This window comes from Pyrgilauda ruficollis, unplaced genomic scaffold, assembly GCF_017590135.1.
Source record: "Pyrgilauda ruficollis isolate IOZ18807 unplaced genomic scaffold, ASM1759013v1 scaffold54, whole genome shotgun sequence".
Lineage (NCBI taxonomy): Eukaryota > Metazoa > Chordata > Aves > Passeriformes > Passeridae > Pyrgilauda > Pyrgilauda ruficollis.
The window spans coordinates 6,191,079-6,214,087 of record NW_024527044.1 but is presented as its reverse complement, the minus strand read 5'-3'; positions in this window follow the sequence as shown (position 1 = coordinate 6,214,087).

Below are 23,009 nucleotides of genomic sequence, written 5' to 3'. Positions count from 1 at the left end.
CTGCTTGGAGCTTGGATTTCTATTCACTGCTGCTTCTTTCCTTTCCTTGTCTGAGACAGCAAACAATGTGTTGAGATAGTAGGAAGCCTTCTAAAATCAAACACTGCCTCCAAATTCCCCTTTTAGCGACAACAATAATCTGTGGTTTTACAGCAGGAGGCACTAAAGCAAAAGGGTCTAATGAATTACAGGAGAAATAATCCAATAGGATGAATTCTGGGTACGTTTTCACATGCTACTTTGAAAATAAATGTTCATAACCCAACGGGTTAGAATTTCCAGTGTCTTGTGTTGTGACACAGGGAGCTGATAGTACACAGTTCTAGGAGAGCAACAAGATCATCTTGATGTTAATGCCTGTTCTTTAGCCTTTATTTCCCAAAAAGATGGAGATTTCCCTTACCAGTATATTAATGTAGAAAATTTCTCACCCTGAATCTAACCCTAGTAATGTAAGTCAGAATCACCACAATTAAGTGTTTAATCTTGCTGGTGCCCTTTTACACTCAGGGTTTATCCATTTTAGCTCTGTATTGATTAAACAAAGTATGGCAACCAATTATTCTCTTCTGCTTTGCATAGCTTTTCTCTATTGAACTAAGCTTTTCTTTTCCCTGCCTCTTTGTTGCTATTGGAAATCTTTTGAATGAACCTGAGAAAGATTTTAATTACCTAGTGAAGAACTATTATTTAAGTTTCATGAATGAACTAAATAAAATAATTAAGGTGGGATGATAAAAATGAAAGGGTGAAAGCATTCTTTAGGACAAGAGGAAATGGCCTCAAGCTGTGCCAGGGGAGGTTTAGATTGGATATTGAGGAAACTTCCTCCACCAAAAGGGTTGCCAAGCATTGGAACAGGCTGCCCAGGGCAGTGGTGGAGTCACCATCCCCGGAGGTATTTAAAGGATCTGGCACTTGGGGATGTGAGTTAGTGGTGGGCTTGGCAGTTTGATGACCTTAAGGGTCTTTTCCAATCCAAACGACTCCATGAGTCTATCTAGTAATGTAAGTCAGAATCACCACAATTAAGTGTTTAATCTTGCTGGTGCCCTTTTACACTCAGGGTTTATCCATTTTAGCTCTGTATTGATTAAACAAAGTATGGCAACCAATTATTCTCTTCTGCTTTGCATAGCTTTTCTCTATTGAACTAAGCTTTTCTTTTCCCTGCCTCTTTGTTGCTATTGGAAATCTTTTGAATGAACCTGAGAAAGATTTTAATTACCTAGTGAAGAACTATTATTTAAGTTTCATGAATGAACTAAATAAAATAATTAAGGTGGGATGATAAAAATGAAAGGGTGAAAGCATTCTTTAGGACAAGAGGAAATGGCCTCAAGCTGTGCCAGGGGAGGTTTAGATTGGATATTGAGGAAACTTCCTCCACCAAAAGGGTTGCCAAGCATTGGAACAGGCTGCCCAGGGCAGTGGTGGAGTCACCATCCCCGGAGGTATTTAAAGGATCTGGCACTTGGGGATGTGAGTTAGTGGTGGGCTTGGCAGTTTGATGACCTTAAGGGTCTTTTCCAATCCAAACGACTCCATGAGTCTATAAAAAATAAAAGCCTGACAATTAAGAGTCCATTATGAGGAAATGCAAATACAGCAGCCTTTAAGACAGTTTTTTAAATTTTCTATATGTGGGCCATGCTAAAAGTGGAGATCATGTCACTTCAACAGAGTTGCCTAAAGATGGTGATTAAAAGCTCACTGTGACCATTCTCCTTCAGATTATTAGAAATAAAAATCCAAGAGGACTTCCAGAAGGCCTTGGGAAGGCAGAGGGTGGATCTGATGTGAAAGGTGATGCCAACATAACTCAACCAAGTATTGTTCTCAGGGTCATGGTGTCTTTCACAGCTACCACAAAGCCACTTAGTGGGATAAGACCAAGTGAGCTTCTGCCTGAAAATATCACACTTAGTGGAAAATGCATCTTTGCATGGAGGTAAAATCTCAACATTGGAAAAATATTTCAAAAAGCCCAAAAATCTTAAAAAATACATTTTATGTTTTCAAATACTGAGTTATTTTTTTCATTATTTAGTTTAAATTTATTACAGAAAAAAAACTAAAGGATATTTACCATTGAAAGCTCCATCAGAAAACCTTAAATTTTGTCAACTGAGATTTCTCCTTAAGCAATCTGTTTTCTTTTTTTTTTCCCCTTTTATCATGTTTAGATTTGAACACTAAACTCGCAAATCAATTATTAATTAACTTTATTTATGAATAGACCTGGCTGCTGAATGTTCTTCTGCATCAGGAATGGACTTTTCTTAAAAATGAAACTTTCCTTAAAATTTGGCAGTGTTAAAGACATTTTCTGTAATCCAGTAAAACCTTTTCACATTCTTCACAAATTTTGTTGAGGATTGTGTTTAATCTAAAACACAGCACTTGTCAGTGGTTTTTTAAAATTTATTTATTTATAAGTTCTGTTCATTTTTTTTAAATGATATTAAACAGGAATCAAGACAAATTTTCAAGGAAATCAGAACATGAATCTCTTTGCTCTTTAAGACCAGAAAGAATTTTCAGCATTTCTAAAATGTTTTTAGAAACAAATTCATTAATATCTCAGACACTTGACACTTTGGGCAGAATATTTGGTTTGTATATGAAATTCTTCTTTTCTTTTTTCTTGTGTCAGGGAACCTGAAATTCCAGTTAGTGCAAGGAAGACATCATGATGGAGATCATTTTACTCAATGCTGAGTGTCTAAAAAGCGATTTGTACAAGCCCCCTAAGCCATTTCAATAACCAAAAGATAGGGACAATCACTTCCAGAGTATTTCATCCCACTGCTTGTGAACTTTGCAACAGGAGGAATCACCATTTCCATGAACACACTTCCTCCTGGTGTATCTGTCTGAATGCATAATTTGGCATTTAATATACTTTTTTCCTTTAGACGGTTGAACAGAATTAAAATGGGAACCACCTCAGAAATACATTGTTTGTGGCCTGGAGTGGGTTGACACTAGCTGGATGCCAGGCATGTACTGAAGCTATTCTATCACTCCCTCTGCAGCTGGACAGGGGAGAGGAAATACAGCAAAATTTCATGAGTTGAGAGAAAGAGAAAGATCACTTACGAATCACAGGCAAAACAGGCTCAGTTTGGGGATATTAAATTTATTACAAATAAAATGGGAGCAGGATAGTGAGAAATAGAATAAATTTTAAAAATGCCTTTCCCCCATCCCTCCCTCTCTCCAAGTCGTGCAGGAAGACAGGAAATTTCCAATTGGCCCAGCCTTGGCCAGCAGTGGGTCCATTTTGGAGCTGATGACATTGGCTCTGCTGGACATGGAGGAGGCTTCTGGCAGTTGCTCACAGAAGCCATCCCTGTAGCCCCATCACTGCCAAAACCTCGCCACACAAACCCAATCCATGACCTTAATTATTCAGGGATCAGCTGCAGTACTCATCTTACCTATTGCAGTCTGAGGGCTGAGTCCTGCTGCAGCTCAGTCTAATCCAAGAGGCAAGATGAATTCACACCAGAACAAGGCTAAACAGCTAATTGAAAGAGACCCATGGGCTAATCCAGAACTTTTGGACCTGGGTTTACTTTTACTCCCTTCCCAGCAGCAGCAAGTCTGTCCATAACATGGTCTTGTTAAGTTTGCAATATAAAATCACTGGGCTTCAAACATACATCCATGAGACGAGAGGAAACAGCCCCAGGTTGTGCCAGGGGAGGCTCAGGTTGGATATTCGGAAAAATTTCTTCATTGAAAGAGTGATTGAGCATTGGAACAAGCTGCTCAGAGAAGTGGTGGAGTCACCACCCCTGGAAATGTTCCAAAAACGAGCAGACATAGCACTTCATGACATGGTCACGGTTATATTTGGTCAAAGGTTGGACATAACAATTGTGGAGATCTTTTCCAACCTTAATAATTCTATGATTAGTTCTTCCTTTTGTTTTTTTTATCCCTCAATCTACTATAGGTTCTTAAATATTTTTGTTTCTGCTGAGTGCAAGCAGTGAAAATGTGTCAAATTTTAAGACAATCAAAACAGTATTCAAAGAGAGCTATTTAGGGTGGGATAAATTTTCCTTGGAAGTTATTCTCAGTTTTCTGTAAACCATGTGCTGAAATTCATTAATCAATCTCCATGTTTAGCTCATCTAAATTATAGAATCATAGAGCCATTTGGGTCAGAAAGGACCTTCTAGTTCTCCTGGGAAGGGATCATCTAATTCCAACCTTCTGCCATGGGCAGGGACACCTTCCGCCAGAGCCCAGCATGGTACTGAAATTAATTTATTGCACCTAAATTCAGGCATTCTGGCACCTTCTGATGGCTGCTTTTAAAACCTGTCAAATCACAGCTCTGAGCCCTACATTCGCCTGCCAAGACTGTGAACAAATATAAACAGTTACATTTATTACTTTGTTTGTAAAATCTAAATCAGGTTTTCAAATTAAGTTTCAGTTGTATGTGTATTTTTTGACAAAATTAAACACACAGGTTTAAGGGCCACCTCCAGCTCCCCAGACTGATATGTGTTATATAGGAGATAATTTACTGAATTTTTCAGTCTTATGCTTCATTTTGTAAAAGTAGGCAGATGTTTCAGCATTTTCAAAACAAAAATGGAGGCAATATTTCATTAAAAACATCCACCTACAAAGGAAAACTAAATCTAAAAGAAAGCTAAAACCAAAGACAGCTAACCAAAATAGACTTGGTTTAAATGTTCATATTAAATCCAACAAAAAAAAATTCATTTTTAATTCAGCACAGCCTAATAATTGTCCTCAGGCTTGTTATTTTAGCAGCAAACTGAAAAACATTCCTTTACCCAACTATTGTTTTTACTAGAAAGATTGAGTTATGGCCAAAGAAGCATCAAAAGGGAATATTTTCAGTGCTGAGCACTGGAGCTGGAGCTTGGCAGTGCTGACAGACAACTCTTGTTCTAATCAGGAAGAAATGTGCTCCATCCCTGTGCCAAGAATCCACAAGCAGCCAAATATTCCATTGTTTTTATTTACTTATTTTCCAGGTAGTTCAGGTATCTCTAACTACCCTTAAAAATGAGGAGGAAAAAGACATTACATTATTTGTATTGCCACTAGCTAGAAAATGATGGATTCCCCTAGCATGGCTGGAGGGGTTTTATGGGATTTGCTTTTATTTTTTTTTTTAATCTTCTCTTCATTAATATTTAAGTCTAGACTTAGGGAAGTGAAAATGAATACATAACAAACAACAACCCAAGTTACTCTTTGTAGGTTTAGTTTGAAATTCAGAGCACTGGTAGTTGGTGGAAAAATCAAATGGGAAATATCTATTTTGTGGGATGTCTTGACTGCACCTTAGCAAGAACCCAGTAACAGTTCCTAATGCAGTGTAGTGCTGCCTCATTCACTGATTACTGTAAATTGGCACAACTTCATCCTACTAATAGAGCACTGCCAGATTACTCAAATGGATAACCTGGGTCACTGTTCAGTTATTCTTCTTGCAGAATCTCGTAACAAAACACTGTTTCCTTCTTGGAGAGAAAAGTAAATCTCTGTTGATGTAAACTGAACTTGGCTTTGTTTTGTGCCTGGAGAGCAGGAGAGCCTAACTAAAATTATTCTACTGGCTTGGTGGATGGTAGAATCAGGGAAAAAATTAAAGTGGAAAAACTTTTTCATGTAATTAAAAAACCACCCAAAACCTCCAACCCTGAAATGCTTAATTAAACAGTTCTAGAGAGAAGTGGCCAGAGGCAGAACTTGGTATGGAAAATGCATTGAAGAAACCATTCTAAAGGACCCTGTGAAAATGTGTTTTGATTTGATTAAGCTGTAAGTTTTCTATGAAAAGAAAAAAAAGAAAAAAACATTCTTCAAAGCAGTAAACTCAATAAGTTCCTGTCTGATTATTAATGTCATAAAAAAAAATAAAATCATTTCTAACAGAAGCATAATATGGCCTGAAAAAAGAAGGTCCAGTTTTGAATTTTATAATCACCAGCTTACTCAAAAAATCTACCCAGTGCTCTTCTTTCCAGTCCTAATAAACTCATCTTTTCAGTGGTTTGAGGTTTGCTTTTAGACTGATTTGTAGGGTTACTCCAAAGGTCAGGTGTTGCTCCAGGAATGCGAAAAATAACCAGAGTCTGCTATCTGTATAATTCTGTGTGCATCTGTCCCTAGGTTTTGACATGGATTGGTGTTTTGAGCCAAGGTGATCAATTACCATACTACCATTTTTTTATAACACCAATATTTTCCTTGATTTCCAGCTCTGGAAATTCAGTGATTGCTTAAGAATCTGTTTCCTACAAATGAGTTAACAAACAAATAAATTGTTCCTCCCAGAAAAAGCTGCTATTTCAAAAACAATCAACTTTTAAAACATTAAATGCAATAGGGGCTGATTCAACATGTTAATTATTTACAGTTGGAAAAATGGAATAACTAAAAAAACCAATATAAATTAAAATCTTGTGATACACTTGCATATAATTAGGGGTTTATGAGCCCCTATTTCAGCTTGATGAAAAGGTTGTGGAATGAACAGGCTTAAGCAAGTACAATTTTTATTCAAATAACTGGAGGAAAACAAGGAAAGCTCACAATCTGACCATCTCTGCTTATTTTAAAGCTGATAATTCAGTGAATTCTAAACCCAGCCTTCATTCTATAGACCAAAAGTATTTTCACTGGGGACAATTTCCAGATGGGCTTCACACTTTTAGCCCCCAGACATCTCCACTGTAAAATACTCAATTAAATGTTGCAGCTTCAACTGTTAATACTGACCTAATAACTCATTCTCCCATAGTCATTTTGTTTTAAACTGTTTGGTATACTTTGGAACAAAATTTGTATGTAATTGCTCTGGCAATTTAATAATAACTTAAAGTAGTGATTTTGGTCCTTGTTAGTAAGAAAGTGTTACAATGGATAAAAAGCTTCCTCTCCTGAGAATACCTCCATAATAAAAATAAGTAGTGTTCAAATGTGCATAAAGTCACAATGTTGATAAGGCAAAACAAGGTATTTCTCTTATACCCACTTCACAGTATAGAAAAAGTACCTACTGCATCCCTGCATGCAAATACTGACCTACAACTCCTGCGTCCCCATGGCTTTTTTTACATGATCAAGGTAGAGATTATTCTCATTTAAAAGGTGGCCATGCAACACATCAGAAATTATTTCTATTTTTTTTAATTTTAAAGGATTTTCAGTCTCATCTAAAATCCATGAATGTCTGCAGCAGATCTCTTGTATTCAGCAGATCTCTTGTATTTACTGTCTTTGCAGTATGACTTTAACCTGCAGAAACTGAGTCAAGGGATGAGTGAGGCAAAGGGTCCCTCCCTGTGTCCCTACTCAGCTGGAGGGATGAAGAGAAAGGTTTTTTCAAGTTTTAAGTGTTTAATCCAAAACCTGTTTCCAACTGAATATAGTCATAGTAGAAGTCCTGAGAGAATGTGTTCATTCTGTGCTCCAGCTTTGGAAAATAGCTGACTAATTGACCACACGAGCAGTGCAGGAATTCTGGTTCTGGCAGCTGCCATTTGTGCCAACAAATTTTTGGGATTCCCTTCCCTTTCTATTCCAGGTGATAGGCAAGTAGAGCTGCAAACCGAAACCAAGCCACACATCGGAGTTGATTCTCTCTGCTGGTGCATTCCACTCTCTCCACTCTCTCCATCATCTGCAGCTGCTCTTCCTGCCATGACATGTGACGAGAAAATGGCTTGGAACAGCACAGAGCCACGGAGAGCAGGTGATGTGGAATGCCAAAGCAGAGACAAGGGCAATTTCTCATCTGCCCTGAGGGTCCAGTGTCCCAGAGGTATTATCTGTGTTAGCTTTGCTCCTTTCCTGTGTGATGCCACTTGAAGAATTAATACAGCAGCCTGGTGGGGGTGATTATTGCTGTGCCAGCAATACCCAGCTCCGTATCATCCCCTCTCAGAACAGAAATTCATCCCTGAGCAGTGATGCTGTCAGGTTGGAGCAGTAGGCTGGGACTTGGCTTATCACAAACTGCAAACACAGGAAGGACCCACAGGCTGCCTGTGTCACTGTACCACTTTAGAAGATGAGATAGTTTGAACCATCTTCCCTTATTCCAGGCTTAGAATGAAGCAGCAACCTCCTCCTGCCCCATTTCGGTGCTAAGAACCCTGAAGAAGGTGTGAAATCTAAACTAGATGATAGTCTGCCAAATTGATGCTCAGTTTGAACATTATATTCACTGAAATTACATAAGGATGAATCAAATGAACAATACTAGGCACAATCCATGTGAAGCAACTTTTTCCAAAAGAGGGAAAAACCCCAGGAATGGGGCCCTGATTCATAGAGGCTGAGCTTGTGTGGTTCAGTAATTCAAGCAGGGACACAAAACTTTTAGGCAACACAAAGCAGTCCCCTCTTCCTGGTTTGGTAATTTGCCCTCAAGAGGTTCTTCTAGGTCACACAAGAAATCTGAGGTGAAACAAAATCTTGGATATATTATGTCATGTAGCTACCCAGAGATAGCTCTAATTCCTCTCCTGGAAAAAAGTAATTAATGTGCTAGAACATAATAACAATGTATTTCAAGGAGATATACCCTTCTGCAACTACTGTTAATTCTGATTTAACAAGGCTAGAAACGTATGTTGTCTGAGTCTTGTTAAAACAGAGAAAGAAAAGGGTCCTTTGTGCAGAAGCTACTTGTGATCATCTCTGAATCCACTGCAGATTTATGGGAATGAATGGCTTGGAACATACAGGTATTCATTATTAACCCACTGTTGAACAAGTGCCTTTTAATTGAGGATTTCTGAACGGAAGTGGAATGGACAGCCGTGGAGAGGTGGAGTCATCATTCCTGGAGGGATTTAAAAGCCTTGTGAATGTGGCACTTGGGGACATGGTTTAATGGTGGACTTGGCAGTGCTGGCTTAATGACTGGACTCAATGGTCTCAGAGCTCTTTTCTAACTAAATGACATCCCAGAGTTCACATTGCAGTGCCCACCTTCACCCCTCAGAGCCCCCTGCAGCCCTGGCTGCTGATTCCAGCCCTGAGCACTCACTGGTACCAGCTCCTAATTTGTACTTCAGTGCCATTACCTTTGATTGAAAAATGTCAATGTCCCTTTTAAAATATTTCTCAAGAGTCTGTTCACCTTCTGAAACCTTACAGTTGGAGATCTGCTAGTGTGATTTATGAATACTTACCTGAGCATTTCTGAGGTTTTAATTTTCTTCTCTTTTTCTCTTCACTTTCCCTTCTTTATCACTCCCTGCAGTAAAGAATTAGTAAGACTGGTGGCAAACCAGGCTTTCAGAGCATGCCTGGCACACAGATTATATGATTCTCATTGATATTGGATGGAACAAGCCAAAGAACCAGGTGTGCCCTGGGACCCAGAGAGGATGTGTGAGAAAAAGAGAGCGAGCTGTCAGAAAAGTGAGCGTGGGACTCGCAGGACACGATACGTGTCGTCAGGACTCTGCAGTGTGTGAGAGCACTGAACCCGTGGATGCCCTCATGGTTACAAATAGAGATGCTTTTCTCCCAAAACATGCTCTACTTTGTTCTGCTTTCCTATCCGACAGCTGGTTGAGCTGCCTTAAAACTTGAGAGCTCGGCAATTTCTCCCCAGTTCCTTTCCCCAGTCCCACCCTTCCTGCTCCTGCTCTCTTTATCTCTTTACTCTGAAAAACATTAGCAACGATAACTAAACTTTTAATTTTTTTTTTCTATACCTGAATAACCTCTTGTGTGCAGGATATTTTCTGCTTTAGGGCACAATCTGTTGCAGCACTGCTATAACTGCTGCTAAGGCACCTATTGTCATTCTCTCTGCCTCGGCAACACGGCGTTCTGTCGTGTTCCTCATCTGTGAACCCGGTGATTTATTGATAGTGCTAATCTTGCTTGAAAGTTATAGAGCTTGTAAGTCAAATGTGTTTAAGGGGAGAGATGGAGATTCCTACTCCCCAACTTTTATTGTTTGTGTGTCACAGTAATAGAGTTTTTCAGCTGGCACTGGAGGAGCTCAAGATGTATCACATGAATGGAGCCTCTCCACAGTACTGAAAGGAGGTTTTTACATCCTCATTAAATGCAACAAAGAAACTGGGTACCAGAAATGACAATACATAGCTTAACCTACCTCACATCGAGTAACTACATGGAGCTGAGCCTCAAGGGGATGTTGGGCAAGTTTTACATTATCTCTTTTACAGTACCTCATAATTGATTTGTGCGCCCATATCCTCTCTTGAAAACACAGTTTTCCATTAAAAACAATTTGGATGGATACCTTTCCTATATGATACTCTTTTATGGTAAAAGATGGTCCCTGCCCTGTAGTGTTTTCTGTCTGATCAACTCAGACAGACTAAATAAGTTTTACAACCTCTATTTTGCAAATGGGGAAATAGGATATGGAAACATTAAAGAGACGGCTTCTGCAAGATTCCAGAAAATGAGATTTTCATATATCATAGAGAAATTGCAAATTCTGACCACTTATGGAAATAGAGTTATTGGAGAGATAAATAGATTGATATAAAAATGTCTATTTTTTGTCTCACACTCCTTATTACAGAAGGATCTGGATTTTGTCATTGTGGTATTTAGCTCTTCTTCAACATAGGAAGATGATGTTTAGATCTATTTTTCAGATGATGATCTCTGGCACAGAAATGCTAAAGCTTCATTCTAAAAAACAGATTTGAGCACCCAAATGCCTCTCTAATCTCTTGAATTCAATATTCTGATGTTACTGGGATTTGCGTGAGCCCTGTTCAATTTTGTCCATGTTCTAGAGATGCCTGAAGTCCCTTAAATATGTTGGCACAACATTCCCTAGGGTCTGATGCCACCAAGCGATTAGGAATCCTAATTATATCAAACCCAGTGCCTTCCAAGTGTGTTCCACTGCCTGGTTTACCTGAAAGGTTCCTTAGAGGCAATTATGCTTTTATTTTTTAATTTTTTTTTCCTCCTGAAAGATAAAGTGGAATTTTCATCTTATCAGCAGTTTAGTGTATAATCTCTTAAGATACAGATACAAGTCCCACTCCCAAAATAGGTTTCACTGTCTATTCATAATGAAACTGCTTTCACAAGACTCCCTGGAGGCATCTGTTGGTGGCAAGGGCCCAGATCCCACCTAATGTCAGGCTTTCAACTGAAGTGCCCAGTTAAGGGTTCACTCACCTTTTATAAAATTTTAGTTTCCCAGAAGGTAATGCTCCATCCTTGATAGGGCCAGAGAGAATAACTTTAAGCCAAGGGAGTGTAGATTTAGATTGGATAATAGGAAAAAAATTCTTCCTGGTGAGGGTGGTGAGGTCCTGGCACAGATTTCCCAGAGAAGCTGTGGCTGCTCCATCCCTGGAAGCATCCAAGGCCAGGTTGGATGGGGCTTGGATCAAGTGGAAGGTGTCCCTGCTCATGGCAGGGGATTGAAACTGGATGATCTTTGAGGTCCTGGGCTTTATTATGTCCTTACTCTTAAAAACTCTGTAATAACAGTATTCATACTTCTGTGCAGTCTTGTTAATGGGCCAACTTGGAATTTCTAGACAATTAAAATGGTATGTATCAAGAGAAAATTAGCTCGGAAGTCACTGACAGTTCTGGAAACCAATGTCAATTTGTCTTTTACAGTGACCTCCCAAAGATTCTATTCCTGCTTAGTTCACTTTCCATAGGTCTATGTGATACCTTGTGGAGCTTCACTAAGAAAAGAAGACAAAGCACTGCAATAATCACTTTTATGCTTTAAAAATACTGAGATATATGTGTATCTATCTGTCAAACCATCTCCAACCCTCTAAAAACCACTAAAGCTCCTCTCCAGCCTTCTGGCTTTTGTCTCCACTGAGTGAGAGGAGGCAGTCAGCCGGCATGAATCAAATATTCAGGACTGCAAAATTCTCTCCCATCTGTTGTAAAAACAGTGCAAGCATGAACAACTGAGAGGTGAAACAATTTTTCAACCTCCCCAGCAATCTCATAAATTATCTGCAGCTAAATAACCTAGAAAGCAGAGCAGAGTCTCCCAGCCTTAGGTAACAATTACACTATGTGAACTTTAAAAAACCTCATGCTAGCACTCAAAATTAGGAGCTTAATACTCAAATGAATTGTGAAGGCTTGGTAACAGCATTGTTTAGAAAATGCTCTTTGCAACCCACCCAGGTGTTGTTCCAAATTGTTGCTGAATGGAGAAATGTCGTGCATGGTTTCACTGGAGAAGAGGAGGTGTAAACTGGTTTTAGCTCCCTCTGAAACAGCCTTGGCTTGCTTGCCCATGAGAGACAAGGGAATGTTCAGGCCTCCTGCTGAACATCCAGTGCTACATTTCAACACCAGTGCAGCTGTTTGACTTCTGAGGTTTTCCTGAGGTCAGAACAAGATTTTAGTTCTTAATGCCAGTCCCTAGCAATGTTTTTAAATCTGTTTCTCCCCCACTTCAAAAGGCATCAGTATTTTACCAGGACAAGATCAAATGCCTCATCCTTATTGTTTAAGTTCATCTGCTTTTCCTCACCCTTCTAAATAAATATTCTTTCTTCTGATGACCCCCAAACACTATAAATCACTCTATTATATATGTATGCACCCAACACAGCCATACATCAATATTTTGCACTTATGAGCCTTCCACTTTTGCACAGCTCAGAGACAGAAATTCTCAGTCAGATGGGAAGGGGGAGCTCACAGGCAGGAGATGATGATTTCCCAGGAATCCCACAGCTCCTCTGCAGAACATGGCTGGGCTGAACACCCCATGAGGCTTTCAGCGTTTGTTGCTTGATCTGCTGCTTCCATGGGGGAAGAACATGGGAGCTGACAGCCTTTGTGCCCCTGTGAGCCCAGTAATAGCTGGGATCAGCTGCCAGGGATGCAGACAAATCATACCCGAGCTCCAGGTTGGCCTCCACTGGTGACGTTTCACAGGTCCAGCTGATGTATTTAGTTCACAGCTCCCAGCGTTGGAAAAAGACAACTATGAGTGTCTTCATTTTATACAGATGAAAAATATACCAGAGAGAAGCTGAGGAAGTAATCAATAAGATTTAGGAATAGAATCTCAACCTCTCTGCACAGACATGATGCCATGCTGCTATTTCTTCTGCTTTTCCCTAAGGGCTCATCTTCCTGTGGAAGCATCTGAGGCAATGTGCAGCCCACGTGCACACAAAAGCAGACAGTACTGATGCACTCAGGCATCTCTGGCTCTCCAAAACCATAAACACATCCACCAAGAAATAATTTTATTCAAGAAAATGGCATGTTTCTCTTAAAATATGTCCCCATCTTCTGAATTGTTTCATAATTACATGAGCTCCAAGTAACTGCCTTTCCTCTGGTGCCTCATAATCCCTTCTACTCTCATTTTTCTTGGCATTTTTACCTTTTTTCCAAGGAGTGCAGGCCTCAAGCAGGTGTCTCAGGTGTGTTCTCATGAGCACTTAATAGCAGCATACTAATCTCCTCTGGTTCTTTGATTTAATGTCTCCCAAAATAACATTAGTCTATGTTATTTATTTTTCTCCTGCTGTAATACATGGCAGACATGTAACAATTATACTGCTTAGTCTCATCCCAAATTTCTTCCAGCATTCACTTTTTCCCAAGTTTCTGTTTCACCTGCTGGCAAATAGCTCTAGTCCTGATTATTACACCCAGGTGAAACAAGGAGTAATTTACCCTTGTTTCTTAAAAATACATCTCTTCTGGTGGCCATAGCAAATTGTTTTGGGTTTTTCCTTATTAGTTATTCATGAGATTCAATTCATCATGATTATTGATTCTAACCTCTGCAGTATATGAATAAGCAATCTCATTGCTTAATATTAGTGCCTGACCATTCTTCTCTGCAACTAATGACCTGTCATGGATATCTGGGTCTAAAAGTTATCAGGAAGCTGGAAAGTACTTAATTACTATTAAGTCAATAAAACAATGATTGAACTAATAGTGAAAAGCTGTCAGTGTTTTGCTCCCAATTAATAAGAAAATAAATTAGCAATACCCCCAGAGTGACACATCAGCAATCAAAATAATTTTTGATGCAGGGGCAATTTTGAGGCTGCATTTTTCCCTTTGCCAAAGACTTGCACTGACACGTCACCTTGGGAAAAGCACAACTCTGCCATCCCCATTTTTGTACAGTTTGCTGGGAGAATTCTTTCACGCATTTCTATTACTTTTAACTTTTCTGTGTGGAATATGTAATGGAAAAGCAATTTTTCCAAATACCCAAATCTAAATCTGAAGGACATGACTGTATTGAGAAACATTATTTTGCCTCTTTGATACCCCAGAATTTAAAACCCATGTTAAGCAATTAATTCCTTCACTACATCTGCCCTAACCTTTAAATTAGTTCAATTTGATATCTTAATTTTATCAGATGGATATTGGCAAGTTCCGTGAACAGTCTCACAAGCATCTGGATAAGGAAAATGGAGTGAGTGATTAGTGTAGGATGCAGATGTGCACTGGGAGAACATGAGATCCACCATCTGGCTTTGTGCTGAAGATTATCCAACAACTGCCTTTGGGGTCATTGTAACCTGCAAATCCTCCACAACTCAGTACCCAGCAATGAAACTGGTTGCAGGAAATGGCACAATTCAGAGATGAGATAATACTGTTAATCAGGGAACACTTTTAATGACACTGACTTTAAATTGATTGCTATACAGGTTTTGGAAATTTTCTTTTTATTGGCATAAATTCGTGGAAAACTCTTGAATGTTCACAATAAAAATAAACAAAAAAAATTATTCATAATCCAAAATAGAGCTTTCAATAGAAGGAATATTATGGTTGGATTGAGCCACCACCAATGTCAGGATTTAGGGCCTCAGATAAATAAATATGCTTGAAGTCACATTCATCCTGAAGAACTGGTGGTTTGAAAAAGTTTATCCTCTCAGTTACAAAGAAAGAAAAACTGTCAATCAGCTGCTAAGGGTCCCAGAACTCCTGGTTTCCTAGTTCAGAACAAATATCAAACATCAATGTTTGAGTGAAGTTCAGGCTGGACTTCCAGGACAGATTGAAAGGCTATGAAACGACTCATCACTGTGAAAATGCAGAATAAGGAAAGTGATAAGCAAAGAAGGTGAATTTTCAAAACAACATGGATATTATAGACCTACAGGACTATAATTGCTCATGAAGAGCTACACAAAGGTGTTTAATTGCATATAGACCTACTGGTGTATAACTGCATATAAATTTCTGTACAATGAACGTACATATACATCTTTGCTGTAGCATAACACTAAAAGTAGGTTAGTGTTTATATCCTGATGGGTTTTTTTTATTTTTAAACACATAGCCATAAATTCTACACTTTGTGTAGAATATAAATTTATGTGTGTATATAATATAAATTGAGTAAATACAGATGAACTGCTGCAGTTGTCAGATCATCGTTAGACAGTTTAGGCTTTGAAGTCATTCTTTATTACTCAGTTACTGTGATTTTCTGACTTTGATTGCTATAATAACATCAAAACACAGTGCAGCTTTTAAATATATTCACTTCAGCCTTTGTTCTTAAAAGAGACCAGTTATTTATTTCTGTCTTCTGAAGAATCTCATAATCCAAGGAAGGAGTCAAGTGTCAGGAATGCTGTGAAATGACTGAGGATTCATGTCCATGCTGGTTTCTACATAATAAAACTGTTTGTGATTTTTTTATATGTACATTTTTATACATGTTTGTGTGTGTTGGTGAAAACCAAACACTAAGACACAAGCAAAACTAAACTACTATTTCTGTATATGTACGTATACAAGTAAAAGCAAAAACTAGGGCTGCTGACAAAACACTTGCTGACAAATCAGGAAGTATTACCAGCTTAAAATTATATGAAAATACCAAATATTATAGGGTAAATCTAGACATTATTACTTACGTAAATATTTGTTCATTCAGCCCTACTAAGAGGGGAATTAAAGTGTTTTGGATCTAAATGGGCTGCATAGGCGTGAAACATCCTAATGCTTTCTGTTTGTATCATCAGAAAACAATTATTATTTCTTTTCAGGTTTTTTGCAACTTTCCAAATTTAAATTTGTTTTGGGATTTTTCATTTGCTTTGTTTTTCATTTTTTGGTTTTGTTTTTTTTTTTTTTTTTTTTTTTTTTTTTTTTTTTTTTTTTTTTTTTTTTTTTTTTTTTTTTTTTTTTTTTTTTTTTTGGTTGTTTAGTTGGGTTTCTTTGGTTTGTTTTTGGTTTTTTTGGGTTTTTTTTGGTTCTGGTTTTGGTTTGGTTTTTTTTTGTTTTTTTTTGGGGGGGGTTAATACTATGAATCTTGTGATCTCTTGGGATTTTATGTGTTTTATAGAGATAAGGGCTGGAGCCCCTCTGCTCTGGAGCCAGGCTGAGAGAGTTGGGGATGGTCAGTCTGGAGAAGAGAAGGTTCCAGGGAGAGCTCAGAGCCCCTTCCAGTGCCTAAAGGGGCTCCAGGAGAGCTGGAGAGGGACTTTTTACACAGGCTTAGAATGATAGGACAGGGGTGAATGACTTCAAACAGACAGAGAGCAGTGTTAGATGGGATATTGTGAAGAAATTATTTCCTGTGAGGGTGGTAGAGCCCTCTTCTGCTTGAACTCATTGCTAATTAAATAGTGGTGAGGACTTTGTGAGTAGGGAGGAGAAGAAAAACAACAAATGCAGACCTTAAGAAATGATGTGTAGAAGGAGTCGAAAGAGAATAGGACTTTTTACAGTATGTACATTTTTACAGTTTACAGCATGTTGAGATGTTCATTGAAAACATTTATAAATATAATTTGATTTGCTGCTGTGTTAATGGAGGAATTTGTAAGAGATGACCACTGGAAGATAATTTCCTGAAGCCTTTTTCATTGGAAAACTTTTTACTTACCTTGATATGAATATAACCTGGTAACACAGTAAGGCTCCAAACATTCTACCCCTAAATATAGAACATCCAGAATATATCTATTTATATGGGTTGTGGAGACATTAGAAATGTTTCTCTAGTGGTTCTGGTTTGAAATTCTGCACATCTTTTGGACACCTACATAAAACAAATGTTTCTTTTGCTTCACTGATCAAGGCCCTCTCCTTTTGTGAATTTCCTCAGTGAATGACTTCTCTCCATTATGAGGTCAAAACCACACCAAGTTCATTTCAGGAGTTCTACAAAGCAAATGATTGAATTATTAAGGTAGAAAAGACCTCTAAGATCATTAAGTCCGGTTGCTAACCCAGCACCACCGGGTTCACCACTAAACCATGTCCCCAAGGGCCACATCCACACATCTTTTAAACACTTCCAGGGATGGAGATTCCAACACTGTCCTTGTCAGCCTGTTTCAATGCTTGACCACCAAATCATGTAATTAAGATTAAAACCCAGATGAGCAAAATGCCACAAGGAATGAAAAAAACCTCCAGGAGAAAGTTCTAAAACTCACATCTTTGAACTAGTGAAATATCCTTTGTTATCAACTTTATATGTAAAAAAAACACAAGAAAAATGATGGCAGGTACAAAATAAATCATGATTTAATTTGCAGTTGAAAGTTAATTGAAATGTCCTGTTTAAAACCACCATAACCTCTCAGTATCAGTGCCCAGGGTGAAGTTTTGGACACAGCTCTACAGAAGGCATAGTTTTACCTCAAACTTTATTGACAATTAACTCATTTTTCTTTTCAGTTAGTATAGCACTGCTGGATTATAGGTTAAACATATATCATGGCATGGAGAGAAAATGTCTGTGTGTCAAAATGCCAATATAGTTTTAGATATCTACAACTGATTAAAAATTAAAAAAAAAAAAAAAAAGAAAAAGTGTTGGTTGTCTTGAAAAAGGTTGTTTTTAGGTTAAAACCAGGATTTCATAGCTATACAATGCACACTTCTGGTTTACCCCAATTTAAAAAAGAAGATAGTACTATGTCTTAGAGAATTTTCCAAGAGAGAAAACAGAAAGTGTGCAGATGTTCATTTGACATAGGTATTGAGATATAGGAATTATAAGAATAAATATTACATATCTAAGCAACTCCCTTTTCTTGTTCCAGGGTCTTCAGTGATTGTGTTAAATAATTGTGTAACCTCAGGGTCCCAGAATTGTGACAAGCTGATTTTAAATATGAAACCAATTTGATGAATTTCACAATAGCCTGTCTTAAATTAATCTAATTTAGAATCATTTTAAAGGATGGAAATTTGACATTTCAGTTATAGTAGGTTTGGTAGTTTTGTTTTTTTTTTTTTTTTTTTTTTTCCCCATGAAATATGGATATCTTTTCATTATTATGCAAACATTAGAACTAGTTTGACTAATTATTTGACTAAGCATCCCAAGAAAGTATACGGATGGAATTTGTATTCCCAAGGATGATAATTGTGCTCATTTTGGGATCCAAGATGAATACTAATTTGACAACTTTCTCTAAATTCCATCCTTTTCTATAATAACCACCTTAGCTTAGGTCAGTGGTCTTGAAGCAATATGTAGAAGTCCTAACTGATTTCAACATTTTTATCTTCCTCAGAATTATGCATAAAATCTCTATTTCTCCTGTGAGACCATCTCGAATAAATTGCATTAATTCCTGTATTTGCTGAAACAGTCTTTCTCTTGCTAAGCCACGTGCATCCAATTATGTGAAATGGGAAAAGCTTTAAAATATCACATTCTGGCATGAAGTGTTTGAAAATCTTTGGGGGATGTTAGTTTGTCTTTAATAACAAGTCCCAAATTGTGCCTAGTGGGCCTCTTCTCTGAAAACAAAGATTCCAACTTGCTATTAAAAGAACCCCCAAAACAAAACCCCAAATTATCTCATGGCTGCTATCTGTCAAATGAAGAATAATTCTGTAATGAAGAAGAAAGGATGAAAGGTAAAAAAAGCCAATGAACTCAAAAAGAGAAGTTATTTTTATTTACTTTAAGAAGTACAAAGGAAAAAGGTATTTTTTTAGCCCTCTTTCCCTATCTTCATAATTAATAGTTTCTCAATATTTATGTGTGGGTTGGTTTTTTTGTTTTTTGTTTTTGGGTATTTTTTTTTTCTTTTTTAGTAAAAATTAGAACTATTTTCCAGGGGAAATAAAAAGAAAAGAAGAAAAAGACTTTTAAGAATTTCTGCTAGGCATATAAAATGTCTCTTTGTTCTGCATTGTGCTACATTTTGCCGCTGTCAGACACACCATGGAGAATGTCAGCTGGCATTGGTGGGTTGTTTGGTGAGTACATTTTATTTTCAAAAATTGTTTTCTTCTTATGGAACCAAACAGCACTTGAAGCAGCTTGTTTTATTTTGTGTTAGACAGGCATTTGCTTCTGGGTGTATGAAAAGCGCAAATTAGCAACGAAACATCAGAAGAGAGAATGAGGGAAGTCCCCATTGGGTAGAGATGGGGGTTTTTTTCCCTTTTTTTTTTTTTTTTTTTCCCTGGGATCTGAAAATGCAGACATATCCACTGGGGTAACAGGAGAGGGAAGAAATATTGCAAATAACATTCACACAAATGGTCTGATCCTGCTTCTGATGGAAGTTACACTTTCTCCCTCAGAATACACAGAGGTGTTACCTTTCTCTCCAAAGACCGACAGGTATGAACCTAAGAATATTGGACAGGAAAAAATATCCTGGATTTCTAAGCTTCTTCCCCAGCTATTGCAGGAGCATGTTATGATCCCTGTAACACATCTGAGAAATAATTAGGGTTTGGGGGTGTTTTTCTGCTCTGAGTACTTGTACTGCAGGGCTGTTCCAAAACTTTCCTCCTCTGATGTTTTCTCAGCCTCTTTCAAATTTCCACCACAAATCTACTCATGGGCATCTTACACCAGATTTTTCCTGAGCCAAAACTGCTGTTTGGTGTGAATAGCCTTTCCTTTCTCTGATGTATTTGCACCCTTCTGTATTTATAGATGAGTGGGAAAAGCACACAGAGTAGCTCATGTAGGGCACAATAGGACCATAATTGTGTCCTTCCTCTAACCATCCCTTCTGACTAATCCAAAAGTCAAATCCATGAGGTTTCTTGATTTCAGTGGAATTTCTTGAGCCCAACAAACACTGGAACCTCTGGACTTCACACACAGCACTTCTAGATCAAATTGGGAAGACAACATACCCATCTCAGAACCAATAGAGTGGTGTTACCTGCAACATCTTTGATGTTTTAAATACATTTCCAGCATTTTGAAAGCTCAATATAAATAAAACAAATCAATAAATAAATAATAATTATAGATCCACCTTCTTACTTTAGGCATCTGCAACCTGAATGTTCTCCTTTGGGCCAATTCAAAGCACTTTACAGCCTCTGGAAAAGGACATGATGGCTTGACCTGTATAAAATCCCTAATCTACAATCAAATGAATCACAAATAGGAGTATTTTTTGTCCTCTTTTTCTGTAAAATTGGTCTACATTGGTATCCCAAATGTAGATGTCTACATTATCTGTGACAGTGATCAGCTGAAGCCACCCACTCTCTCATACACACATATTTGTAATTCTTTAGGTATTGTTGTCTTTTTGGTTTGATCTTCCCAATCTTTTCCTGCTGTTTCAGTTTCCAGATGCTATATTCATCCTCCTTTCCATATCTGCTTTCCCCCCGCTTCTTTTTATTTCTGTCCTTCCATGTTCCACCCTGTCTTTTCTTTTTCTCTTTACTAATAAGTCAGTCTCTGTTCTTACAATGCACAAAAAAAAAGCACGAAAGTTCCAATTGTTTACTCCCAGCCTCATCCCCTTCATTGTCGCATTTTCACTTATGTTTGTTTACTTTTGGTTTACAAGCTTTGATCTGAAACTCTTTGGTGTCACTGGGGTGTTGAATTCAACTGGCTTTGGGTCAGGACCAGCAGCAAGGCTTGTATTAAAATCTTTGTGTAGAAGAAACTCCTCAGCTTTAACTACCATGCTTTGGGAATCTGTGAAAAAAGTTCACTGTGAAAGTTGTAGGAATACAGTGGAAGAAGTTCTGTGGGAAAAAAAAATCTGTTTTGCCCAAGAGGTGGCAGGTATAAGGCTGATGAGCAAAATGCTTGTGGGAGATGTTAACAGAATTGCACAGCATGCAGAAAAAATGCTTGTAGGAGTAAATGAGAATGTTTTGGGCTGAAGATCACTTAAATCAGCAGAAGTCCTTCAATCATCTTACACCTTGGATATTTCACAGGTGTTGGAGTTGTAACTTGTCCAACACTGGCTTTCTAACCTGTCGGTTTTAAGATTGGCTTTGATTACCTTCTTCAAAGAGTCCAGTACTGACTTCTTTGGAAAAACTAACCTGAATCACCAAAGAACTAAGAAACTAAATTCAAACAATTGTTTCCAATCTTCAAACTCAGAACATCCAAACTCTGGACAAACAGTCCAGGCTTGGCTTTTTACAAGTCATTATTCCTTGATCAAAGATAGCTGACCTACCTCTGGCTGCTGAAAGAAAATTACTCTTTCAAAGATAATCAGCCATTGATTCAAATAACCTTAAAACAATCTAAATTAATATTTAAGAAATTGTTTGTATAATTAAACAATTTCCCTAACACCATCACTATTCACCTCTGTACTGCAGCCCTGTAGACATCTGACCATCTGTGTATGTGGGTGCTTAAAAAAAGGGGGTGAGGAAATTAAGAAACTGATTATTATTTGAAGCTTCTACAGAAAGGGGAAAGGCCATCCCAGGAATTCAGACATTAACCCTGGATTTGGGAAATGAGGAGGGTGGTCTCTGAGCTGCCAAAGACTTGTGTGAAATTGGAAATATCACTTTGCTCCAGATCACACTCTCTAACTCCTCCTAAATATCAGTTAGACTAGACTTTTGGCTTCTGGGCCTCAGAGAAGGATTCTTGGTCTTGGTCCCTCAATCCAGGGAACACTTGAAATCAGCTATGTGTCTATGTTGGGACTTGTTTAAATATCAGAGAACAAGAGAGGTTTTTTTCCTTAAGCAAAGAGGAGACAGGGTGACAGCAGGACCAGCAGAGACAGCAGCTTCATCAACAGAAGTGTCACTCACTTGAGAGAGGTCAGCAGAGGTGTGGTGATGATGACAAGGTTCAGTTAAGAATCCAAATAATGAGTCAAGGCTGTGGTGATAAAGAAGTTCCAAGATCAAGACACTCTCCAAGTAACTCCACATCACAGAATCCCAGAATGGGTCAGGCTGGAAGGAACCACAGTGGCTCACCTGCTCCTGCCCCCTGGCTCAAGCAGGGTCATCCCAGAGCCCAGGGTACAGGATTGTGTCCAGACAGCTCTGAAATATCCCCAGTGAGGGAGACTCCACAGCCTCTCTGGTTGTTCAGTTCTCTGTCACTGCAGAGGAAAGAAGTTCTTCCTGGTGTCCAGGTGGAACTCACTGGGATCAGTTCCTGCCCGTTCCTCCGGTGCCATCACTGGGCCCTGGAGCAGAGCCTGGGCCCTGCTCGGAGCCCTCCCTGCACACAGGGACACCCAGGGCTGAGGGCCCCTCTCAGCTGTGTCTCCTCTCCAGGCTGAACAGCCCCAGCTCCCTCAGCCTTTCTTCCGTTCACACCAGAAACTGGCAATATTTACAGTACCTAAAGCACCTTGCTCCAGACACAGGTTTTGAGGAAAACTACAAAAAATTGTAGAGGTATCTGGCAGACACTATGACAAATCTTATGATGGCAAACGCAGAACTAGCCAATTCATAAGGTTTGATTTGCTGCTAATTAGTTCAAGCATGCCATACAATGTCACCAAACTTAATCTCATAATGGATTTAGTATTGCACCTGCTCCTTCCCTCCAGTCCTTCTGGAAAATTATAGTTTATGTTCTATTAGGGGCATCACAACTTATTACCATCCATGAAAATTTACAGTCACAAAAAACATTCTGAGCCTTTCTGTTTCCAGGGGTGTCTATTCTGAGCCTGGGCACTGAAGGAAGTAGTTTTTCTGTCTTAAAGCAGAAGTAAGTGGGAAAAAGCTGGGGTTCTTAATCTTACAAGTGTTTCAAGTGA